Here is a 12,320-nt window from a genome sequence, read left to right as displayed (position 1 = left end):
CACTGATTTGTACATAGTATAGCTGGATAAATGTTTGAATGATCAGACAAGCCTGGTCACATTGGCCTTTCCCAATTCCAGCTCCTCTTCTCATCAAGGCACCATTTCTGTGAGAAAGATCCTGGTGATCAGGTCATTTACATATTCTCACAGCATCCTGTGAACCTCATGTTTTAAGTTGAATCCAGTCACCTTCTTTTGTCCACTTATTTTTTTAAAAATCTGATAGGCTCAAGACATATTATAAGAATATTTTATATTTAGGAAAAAATGTGGAAGATTCTCAAGCTTCATTTTCTAAAGGGTATTCTGCACTCCTTGATACTCAAACAGCAGCTGGGAAGTAGGGTAAAGAATCTTAAAATTGCCAACTTTTAAAGCTGATGTTTTCCACATGGGGACAGGCTTGTATAGTTTTGCTGGTGTTGATATGGCTGTTAATCCAGCACAGCAACAGCAGGGCTTCAATACAGCAAGTTTTTAAAAATAGTTTTCTTTTTTTAAAAAATCAGTGATTGAATAACATTATATCAATTGTGCCAATAGCATTATATCAATTATGCCAACATATGCACCAGATTCTCTAAAGTACCAGCTTTCACTTAAAAAACAACAACTGTCTCTGCTAGCCCTTTCCCTTGCTGAAATTTATCTTTTTCTTTGTGTCCTCAAGGTAAGGGGCTGAAGACTTACCTTTTTTAAAAAAAGTGAAAACTGAACCAAAAGAAAGCTCAGTTAAAAAATAATAAAAGCACAAAAAAATCAATGACGACACTTTTTCCCCCTATCAATTATAATCTGGAAATGAGTGAAGTTTTTGGTAAGGCAAGACACATATCATGGCTTGCATCCAGACAACTCCTAGGGCCAAGCTAGAAGTAACGAATTACACTTGAATGGCACGTAAACAGACTCACATGTATTCCTCCCTGTTCACTTGCACTCCCATCATGGGTGGAGTCCAGGTTAAAGGTGAATGGATTTTGAATCCATTAGTCTTTTTTCAGCTGTTCACAGAGATTGCAATAGTTATTGAAGGAACCCCGCAAAGACATTTCTTCCGAATATAATGGATGAAGGTGGGAATCACATTTTTGAATCTGCCCATGAATTAAAGAAATAAAATAACAAATCCCTGCAAGTAGAAATCTACTACGACTGGGAAAGGGGTGGGGTGTTAGAACTTTTCTTCTTTATGAGATACTTTCTTATGTGTGGCAATTTTTTAAAATGTGAGACTAGCCAAGGCGGGCATACCCATCTGCAATCCAAAGTGGTAGGGTCCCCTCTGCTGCAGCACATGTAGACTAGAAAATCTACTCTTCGTGCGTTTGAGATTGTAGCCTTGGGGAAAGTCACGTACCCATTCATGCATAAATCTTGTTGAACTCCCGGATGACCCGGGAAACTACAGGCCAGTCAGTCTGACTTCTGTTGCTGGGAAGATATTAGAACAGTTTTTAAAGGGATCAATCTGTAAGCATCGGAAGAACCGCTCAGTGATCCGGGGAAGTCAGCATGGTTTTGTCCCTAACAGATCTTGCCAAACCAACCTGGTTTCCTTCTTTGATCGAGTGACCAGCTTACTGGATCAGGGGAACTCTGTTGATGTGATTTATCTGGATTTCAGTAAAGCTTTTGATAAGGTCCCCCATGACATTCTGATGAACAAACTGGAAGACTGTGGACTGGACTATAAGGACCGTTCGGTGGATAGGGAACTGGTTAGAGGACCGCACCCAAAGAGTGGTGGTTAATGGCGTTTCATCAGATTGGAGGGAGGTGTCCAGTGGGGTGCTGCAGGGCTCGGTTTTGGGCCCAGTACTTTTCAATATTTTTATCAATGATCTGGATGAAGGAGTGGAAGGGCTACTCATTAAATTTGCTGATGATACCAAATTGGGAAGAGTAGCAAACACCCAAGAAGATAGAATTAAACTTCAACAAGACCTGAATACTCTGGAGAAGTGGGCAGCTGCGAATAGGATGCAATTCAACAAAGACAAGTGCACAGTATTACATCTGGGCCACAAAAATGGGAAGCACAAATACTGGATGGGGGATACACTTCTGGGCAGTAGTATATGTGAAAAGGGACCTTGAGGTAAGAGTGGACTGTAAACTAAATATGAGCAGTCAGTGTGATGCAGTGGCAAAAAAAGCTAATTCAATCTTGGGTTGTATCAAAGGGGCCATAGCATCGAAATTGCAGGAGGTCATAGCCCCTGTCTATACTGCCTTGGTCAGGCCACACCTGGAGTACTGTGTGCAGTTCTGGAGGCCTCACTTCAAAAAGCATGTTGACAAAATCGAGAGGGTGCAGAGGAGAGCGATGAGGATGATCAGGGGCCTGGAAACTAAGCCCTACGAGCAAAGGCTGAGGGCCTTGGGAATGTTTAGTTTGGAGAAGAGGAGATTGAGGAGGGACATGATTACTCTCTTTAAATATTTGAACGGCTGTCATTTGGAGGAGGGCAAGGAGCTGTTTCAGTTGGCAGCAGAGGGTAGGACCCGAAGCAATGGGCTTAAATTACATGCACAAAGGTACCGGCTGGATATTAGGAAAAACTTTTTCACCGTCAGAGTTGTTCAAAAGTGGAATCAGCTGCCTAGGGAGGTGGTGAGCTCCCCCTCACTGGCAGTTTTCAAGAACAGCCTGGATGAATATTTGTCAGAGATGCTTTAGGCTGATCCTGCACTGGGCATGGGGTTGGACTAGATGGTCTGTATGGCCCCTTCCAACTCTATGATTATATGATTAATCTGCTTCTAATATAAAACAGTCTCAAATGCTATTTTGCATATCCTGCTACTGTTCACAACAATGTGCTGACCCAAGGTATGCACAGTTACTTATTCCAGCCTTGACTGATTTGAAAATGTGTTTCTCTGTAAGCAGGAGAGTTGTATTTACATTCATAGCAATGGAGGGCTATTGCTAATCACCAAAACAATAGATTATTAATTCCAATGATCAAGTATATTTCACAAAATCTGCGTAACATGTACATGGTATAACTGACTGTGTTGATGACAACAACGATGGCAACAACCATGGATCACATTGAACATAATCTTTAATTTTGTACAGTGTAGGCAAATGTCTTTAGTAAGTATATTTCTTATTAGAGGAGGGCCTAGTATATGTTATATCCCATTCTCTATTAGAGATGATATTGCTTGTGACTTCGTAGTTTCCAAAGTAACATTTACTTGTGCCCAGAGCTGGGGGCCTGTGTGGGAAGTACGATGATCTGTCAGAATTTAGATGGCATTTTTATTATAGACATGTCAGGTTTGTAATATCTGCTTTTGCAGACTATCATTGTGTTGCCAAAAACACCTGCTGCTCATAGATACTTGTTTACACTGAAGGAGATAAGGAGAAAGGAAATATTTCGGAACTTGCATCAAAGCAATCAGCAGTAATGGAAAGATTGTCCATGTTATTGAGAAAAAACCAGTGCAAGTCATCAGGAGGAATTAATATCACCTCTGCACTTGATGAAAAACTTACTGCTTGTGTCTTATGGATTTAATATCAAGTTTAACCAAATAAATATTCATGAAATCTAGTAACTATATTCATGATAGGCTTAGAGTCAAAAGAAAGAAATGCAAGCATATACTATTTATTTGCTAAATATAACCAGGAAGGAGACCAGTATTCATTGCTCAAATATTATCCTGTAAATTGTAGCTTAACCAAAAGGAGAAAAATACTGCCCCCCCCCAAAGGCATGCCATTGTAGACAGACTGAAAGTATGATTCTTGATTTAAAATAGATATGTTAAGGGATCTGTTTTTTTGTTAAAATGGAGCTTCAGTACTGGTTGTCTTGGAAAATTACCTTCCAGGACATTATACTGCCTACAGAACTGATAAAAACCAGAGTTTTTGAAAGGTTGATAAATGGGTTAATGGATTTTAAAGAATACATTGAAAATTAATGATAGGTTGTGAGCATTTAATAGTGCAAAAAATCATATTAGTCTATCTGTAAATCTGTATGGATTTTCATTTTAATTAGCGTAAGGAAATGCTGACCCCCAGACAACTGGAAGTTCAGTTGTTGACTGTGCAAGAGGGGAGCAGGATGGTGGGCAGCCGCCATATTGTAGGGCACCATGGGCTTCAACAACCCACGCAGCCCAGATTCAAACACCAGGGCCAGCCAGTCAGAGGGGCTGGCCCAGTGACGAGGGGTGGGGAGAGGACTGCGGACTTGGGAGGCATGCTCTCCCCTCAGGTCTTCTTGAAAAGGGAGGTGGGCCCTACCCCTTGATACTTGGCTTATTGCCCACCCAGCCCTCCCTTTTGTCACAACTTTAGAGGGACCAGGTGGATTGGGCATTGGGCACCGAATCATTTGGGGGGAAACAGGGCCCGTGAGCTCAGTTTCCTTATTATGAGGATCCCCTTAAGGTGTCTAGGGAGTGTGGCATGGCAGGTGCATGCCCAGCTTGGGGCCTGTCAGGTCCGCCTCACTCCCAGGTAGCAGGGTGCATGCCCTCATGGTATCCCACTAACTGTCATTCATGGTTCCCTCCCTCAGCAGGAGTCTGAGGGGTGTGTGGCGATCATTGGCTGGCAGACAGGTCAGCCAATGTTCGGATCAGTACCTTATGCAGTGTCAATGCTCCGTGAGCTGTAAATCAACAAAGTTGTGGCCTCTTTGAACTCCATCATTGTTGTCTGGTGTATTTTGTCACCTTGCAGCCTAGCTCTCCTCCCCCTTTTTGGTGTTGGCCTGTTAATGAAATAACTTTTCTATTGATACATATAGGGAAACCATGGAAATCTGGAAATAAATAAATGTCTATGGCAGTTTCTTCAGTCCTGGTCCAAATCATTTTCATATGGATCTTTATAATTCTGAAGTGGCTGATACCAAAACTGAAAGAGATCTTGGGATTACAGTGGCTTGCTGAAAATATTGACTTATTCATTATGTGGTAGCAGTGAAAAAAACCAAATGCCATGCTGGAGATTAAGATTAAAACAGCCAATATTGTGATACCCTTGTATAGACTGTGTGCCAGCATTTGTGTCCTGTATACAGTTCTGGTCACTGTATGTCAAAAAGTGGTTTTAAGTATTTGTACTATGTTTTATTATTGTGATTTCATTGAATATATATTGTACTTTGTATTGGTTTTTAACTAATGTAAATGTAAATCTCTTCAAGCTCTTAATTGAAAAGAAGCAGTACAAAATCAAAATAATTAAATAAATAAACAAGGATATTACAGACTTTGAAAAATACAGAAGGTGGCAGCCAATATGATCAAGGGCTTGGAGCATTCTTCCTATGTGGAAACCTGAAAAGTCTGGGACTTTTTAGTTTAGAAAAAAGACAGCTGGGGGAGGTATATAAAATTATATATGGAGAAAGTGGATAGATGGAGTTTTTTCTCCTTCTCCCATAATTCTAGAACTTGGAAAGATCCAGTGAAGTTGGTGAGCAGAGGTAGAGGACAGACCAAGGGAAATACTTGTTTACTCAATGAGTAATTAAACTGTGGAATTCACTGTTAGTGGATGTAGTAAGTACAGACAGTTTTTAAAGGGAGGGGTTAACAGATTAATGGATCCATCAATTGCTGCTAGCCATGAGGACTAAAAGGAACCCCATATTCAGAGGGAGTAACCCTCTGAAACCCAGTGCTGGGAGCCAACATGAGGGGAGGACCCTGACCTCTCTGTCCTGCTTGTTGACTCTCCAGGGTAGCTAGGTGGCCACTAGATGAAACAGGATGCTGGACTAGATGGACTACTGGGCTAATCCAGAAGGTTGTTATTGTTAGGGAATATTAAATATCCCTCTATGATATTTGATATAGCCATTATGATGAGCCCAGTGGAAACTCACTGCTGTGTTCTCTGAACTTTCTTGCTACATGTTTCTGCCGACCATGCTCCCTCTTTGTTCAGCATGATAACCAGTGGAATACCAAGATAGCCTCTTCTTAGAAGGGAAGGGACATCCTTGAACATTCCCAGGCTTACTGTATTTCTTATCTAAGATGCATACACATGTTCTGTTCTTTTGCTTGATCAGTGCTGATATGTACTATGTAATCTGCAGCTGTAGACTGGATTATCTTTTAGTGACCTCAGACCTATGACACTGTGACATGTAATCTGACGATGCTCATTACCATATTGAACTGTATAAAAGTTGGAGCTGAAATGGCGTCAGTCATGCATGCACACTAGCCCAGCTGGTCTGCATTGGGTGGCTATCCTAATAAACTTCGTTCTTCTTTGCCAATTGCTTTGTCTCAAGAAGTTCTTTGCACCACAAGATCCAAACCTTAGAGGGAAGGTTTCCCCTGCCTTTTAGCATTGCAGAATTCCCTAACAGTTATGTTCTTAAGTTTTCTGACTTCTGTAAAGAAGAATAAACAAGTCCTTCCCCACCCTCACCCCCAGCTGAGCCTTATGAGTAGGGATCTATGAATATTCCTTTTTTCCATTTCTTTTTTGGGAGGTTTGTTACCACTGTAAGCTTTTTCATTCCAGACATAAAACTGTAAAAATGAACTATTGCTGAACAACTTCCAAATGTTTTTTCATTTTTCTTAGAAACTTCAGAGGGGGAATCCAAGCTGAAACTGCTGTTTAGAATCAACCAACTCAATGTACCCCCAAGGCTTTGTGTGGAATTGGGGGATTCATAACTCACTTTTGAATATTCTACCCCGTAAAGATGTTGAGTATATACATCAGCACAATGGATCTCTCCTCCAGTCCATCTGATGAAGTGAGTTCTGAATCAGGAAAAGTTATGTTGTAATAAATTTGATTAGTCCTTTAAGGGGCCACTGGATTCCTGTTTTATTCTGCCACTACAGACTAACATGGTGTGACTGCCTTACACACTGTAACCCACCATAAACCTCCCTTCAAAAGGTTTGGGGCTTCCCAGGCAGTTAAGGACAGTCACACAACACACCACCTGTCTAACCTCTATTTGTCAGGCAGAGAGCTCTGATCCAAATCCACACCAGGTTCCCTTTCTCTTCTTCCCAGAGGTTCCACCAGACAGACAGCCTGTTCCTTATATTTATTCTCATATATGCTGCCACCATTTAATTAAACTTGGCCCATTGTTCATGGCCAGAGTGTTTGAAATTTATATATGTGTTTTAATTCCCCTCAGCCAACAACTTCAAGCCAGCCAGGGTTAAAACAAAACCAAGAATAAATTTTATTTACAACATAGAAAACTGCAGTGAAAGATTTTAAAACTCATAGATACACTGTTGTTAAACAGAGAAGGATTACTGTATATCCGAACAGATTAACAGCCAGCTATCTCACTGTTGACACTCTTAGCAGCCTCAAACCCTTTCTCAGTAACTGCTTTCCAACGGACTTTAAACTGTCACTGACCCAGCATTTCACCAGCTCTCATTGGCTGTTTCTGAGGAGAGGAAGAGCTGGAACCAATCCTGTCGATCACACAGGCTACCCATATGAAATTTTCCCAGCTGTGAATTCAGATAATGTCCCTCCAGTGACTTTACAGTGGAAAACACAGAGGGGAAAGTGGGACAGATTGCCATACCAAACAAGAACTCCTGCTTGAGGCTTCCCAACAGCTAGACTATATATCTTATATATAATGAGAGATGTTAATTTAATCCCCATAATAGGGATGTTATTTTTCTTACAGTGTTTCTTCTGTGTGAAGATGATAGGTTAATCTGAAAGGATCTTTTTTTCCTGAAAGAATTTTTTTTATATGAATATCACTTAATTAATATCAGACAAGATATAATGATAGAACCACTAAACCGCATTTCTTAGTGTCAGTAAAATGAGAGCCATGATAGACATGTTTTGCTAGTATACCTGCACCACTGTGTCCTCCTCCAATTTAAAAACAGATTAAAGAGACAAATATGCATTAGAATATTGCTTGGAAAAAGAATTTATATAATATCCTGCTCAAAGTAATTAGGAAGTATGATGGATTGCTAGATAATTACATAAAATTAAAATGAATTTAAATATCATATCCTGACTATTTAAATTTCAAAATGTGGAAATTTAGATACTTGACTTGAAGGGGCAGTGGTTTTGAAATATATGTAATTAAAACAAAATATTTATGGCAGTGTATACTTTTCTGAACTGTAAGATAGCCTCTTGAAGAGACATATATGTAAACAAAATTAAAAGCAAGCATTGTTAGTCAAATATTAAATGTGTTTCCTAGCAAGATAATGATACAAAGGATTTGGTTTCGTTTTCTCAGCCATGCCGGACGCTCCTCTCGGCTGGTCCGGGAGGAAACGACCGGGCACCCTGACCGGGCGGCTGATCCGCAAGGATTAGCCCCCAGGACTCCCAGGGAGGGAGCCAGGGTCCGGGACGCGGCGGGAAGAACTCCCCGAAATCAATGCGGGGGGGGGAATTGCCCGTTTGTCCCTATGGAGGCCGGCAGACGTGCGCGGTGCCTCGAGTGCCGCCGGGCAACGAGAAACGGCAAATAAAAGAAACAGGCGGAAGCCCGTAAACAAGCGAATCCCTTCTGTTCTACAAGCGTTTGTGAAGGAGAGGTTGATCTGAAGAAGACTCGTTCTTCCCCTTCGTTGAGTTCCAGAATTTTGTTGGCGCCCCCCCCCCCCAAATGGCAGCAAAGAAGCAAAGTCCCGCTCTCGGTAAGTCAATCTCGGCTACCTTGAAGGGGGAGTCGCTCGAAGAGTTGGTGCGCAGGGTGGTGGTGGAAGCCATAAAACCCTTTGTTGACAAGCTGAACGAAACTGATCAAAGGGTGGGCTTAATTGAAAGCGAAGTGAAAACCATTAAGGCAGCAGCGGGGGGGGCAGAGAAGTCTGCTCTGGAAAGTGCGTCACTTGTGAAGGCTACAAAAAAGGAGCTGAAGCTGGTCGAGAACCAGCTGATCGGGCTACAGATGGAACGAACGCAGACAATTTTGCGTCTCCAAAACGTGAAAGAGGAGGAAAAAGAGGATCTGTGGGAGGTGGTCTCAGAACTATTGGCGATACCCGCGAGGACGACTAAAGAAGAGGTTAAAAGCGCCATTTTGGAGGTCCGTCGGGCTTCTTCAAAATATGCAACAAAGCGACAGTTGCCTCGTGAGATCATTATTGACTTTTCATCTAAAAAGATTCGGGACACCATCCTATATAACTCATACAATGCGGATTTGGACTTTATGGGTTTGAAAGTCAAGATTTTGAAGGACGTTCCATTTCTAGTCCGGAAACGGCGTTTTAAATATAAAAAGTTTGCAGCTCTTCTGAGGGACCATGGAATAAAGTACAAATGGTTATTCCCGGAAGGAATATGGTTCAGATATAAAGATCAGGCCTATAAGATATTATCAGAAGATCAACTAAAGGATTTTGAGAATAAAAACCCAGAACTCTGCTGCACCGAGAACGAAGAAAAGGAGGAGCCGGAGGGGGGGGAGGAGGAGGAGAGCACCGCAACAGCGGTTGCACAGAGAGAACTGCGTCCGGGACCTAGAAGGGGGAGGAAAGTTTAATCAGAATTTGAAATGTTTATTCTCTGTATGATTAACCACTCCATCATTATCCTATGGAGCTATTTTTGTATTATGACAGTATGAAGGGAAACATTGAAGTGTAGTGTTTAGTGTTTGTAGTTCATTCCCCCCCTTTTTCTTTTTTTCTTTTTCCACCCCCCTTTGTCCCTTCCCTCTCCCCTTTCCTTGTGATAGTCTTGTGTAGTGCTGTGTAGTGTTTTGTAGTTATGAAAAATAAAAAAAATTATAAAAAAAAAGATAATGATCCAAAGGATCATGTGATTTGAGGAAGTTTCCTTCTCATCAGCTGTCCACAAGGAACCTCCACAACAGTGATCTTATCTACTAAACTTATAAAACAGTTATAGGATTTGATGCTAAACCATTGACAAAACAGCTACAGTGGCATATTAATTTTACCTCTTTCACCTCTGTGGCAGAATAGCTCCCCCGACCCATGAGCACTACCTCTTTTTGCCCTCTTGGGTGTCTGGGATTCACTGGTGGCAGTCCAAGTTTCCACCTGGCACGTGCCACCCTCAGAGAGACTTTTGCTCCTTCTTCTGCCTACTGCCACCACTTGGCCTTGGTGGGAATTGCCTACAGGGAGATCCAAAACTCCCCACTCCCCTGGGCAGGCTTGCTACTTCGAGACCTACCTTGCACCCAGTCTCTTGCTACCTAGCACCAGGTTACTGCCAGTACTGGTTACTGCAATTGTATACCACTGGAGGATCAACCAGTTCCAACAGATCACTTCCTTCCAATAGAACCTGTTTTAGATAGTGTGACTGAGCAGAAGGAGTCCTTAGGGTACAGAGCAGCTACCAGCATTTAAGACTTTTTAAAAAAGCATTTATTAAAGAAAAGAAAAACAAATGGGTAAAAATGCAGTCCCTCTATTCCTCCCTTTGTACATGCCTAACTTAGATCTTCTGCTTATAATAATAATAAGTGTGCTTATATACTTCTCTTCTAGACAGATTAGTGGCCGGGATTCAAACCAGCAGAGTGTTGGCTTGCAATCCAACCACTGAACCACTATGCTACAGTAGCTCATTTGCTTAGGCAGGCTGTCTCAGAAAGTTACACCTTACTGAGAGATGTTTTCCTTATTCAGGTTTCCAGACTCTACATGGTCAATGGCCACTTCTTGCAGTTCTCAGCTCCTTCAGCATCCAGCTCAAGTTAGCCAAAGAAAGAGCCTCCTCCTTATGCCAGGTGGTTTTATTCTCTCCCTTTGCCCACACCCTAGGTAGTTCAAAGGTGCATGACAAGGAGGCTTTTCCTGGAAGTCCCAGGAAGAAACTTTTCTGGCATTTTAGTCCTCCAAGTCTGCCCTCCCTTGCACAGACATACCTGGAAGCCATCTGGCCACATCTGCATGACTAAAGCCCAAGGGTGGGTGTGGCTTAGAAGGCATCTGGCTTCCCCCCCACCTCCTGTTTGTTCTCAGCTAAGAGACACTTTTTAAACTGGGGGTGAAGGTTTTGAAACAGTCCACACCTATGAATAAAAAGCATTTCTTCACACTGCCAATAACAGAGTATTGCTAGAACTTTGTTGTGAATGTTCAGCAGTATTTATATTCATAATAATACATTCACTTGTAATAAAAATATCAACTTCAAGGTTATTCAGTATCAATTATAGATGTCAGTTGCTTAGAAAACAGACAGTAACTCACAAGGATGACTGGTTTGGGCTCTTTTATAGATTTTTATTCCATTAGTATTCAGCATTCCATTATAAAGATTATAGCTTTTTTATCCATAGCAATTTATGATGCCTTAGTAGCGTATTTCTGGATAATTCTTCCTTATCAAATCTGTTTGCCCACTGACTGTAGTCCTTGATCAATTTCTCCTGAATGTTTTCTTACCAACCATCTTATCTTAAATATTCCACTGTTTCAAAGGGTTTTACTTCCAGGTAATATGAATACAACCCTGACTGGTTTTATAGACTTTTAGTGCTAAAGAGTTTGTGTGCTTAACTTGCAGAAGTATCTCCCAGTGATATTAAAGGAACATGACAGTTCTAGGGGACCATTATGTGTAGGGCTGAGGTATTACAACAACAAGACATGGACTGTAATATATATGTATAATTAGATTTTTTTATCTTGTCCTTCTTCAAGGTAGGTCAGATTAGTATCCCCACCTCCTTATCCTCACCCTGTGAGTTATGTTAGGCTGAGAGATAGTGACTAACTTAATGTCATCTCCTGAGTTTGATGACTGAGAGCATTATGTTTTGTCCCATTTAATACTGCATCTGGTCACAGTAATTTCCTCAGAGCTTCATGCTTCCAAGGCATGTGGGGATAGAGTCAGATCAGAAAAAAGGTACATGGGGATGGGGGGATTAGACCTTCCCCCTGCACCATTTTCCTGACCTCAAATGGCCCCAGCGAGATGCAGTTTGACCTGTTGGGTGCTGCAGATATGCCGATATGGCTACATGTCAGTTTCCCTAACAAGGCTTCCTGGGGTTATCTCAGGCTGGGGAAATGGCATGGGGAAAGGTCTAATCCCCTTCTAGACAGGTACCAGGCCCCCATCCAAATTCAGAACTCTCAGATCATGTTCCTGATCTGACTTGAGAACATATTTGTAGAAAATGTAATGTTTAGTTAAGCTGTCAGAGTGATCAGAACCAGGATTCTCTAGAGTCCCAGGCCAGCATTCTAACCACCAGGCCTCCCAGCCTCTATACAAAGTTTTTGAGTAGGGGAAGACTCTTACAAATGAGTGTCCTGAATTCTTGAGGGTTTGAGCTGGTGTGTTAGGGGGC

The sequence above is a fragment of the Eublepharis macularius genome, chromosome 1 (genome assembly GCF_028583425.1).
Source record: "Eublepharis macularius isolate TG4126 chromosome 1, MPM_Emac_v1.0, whole genome shotgun sequence".
Taxonomy (NCBI): Eukaryota; Metazoa; Chordata; class Lepidosauria; order Squamata; family Eublepharidae; genus Eublepharis; species Eublepharis macularius.
The sequence above is the reverse complement of the archived record's forward strand: the minus strand, read 5'-3'. Positions refer to the sequence as shown.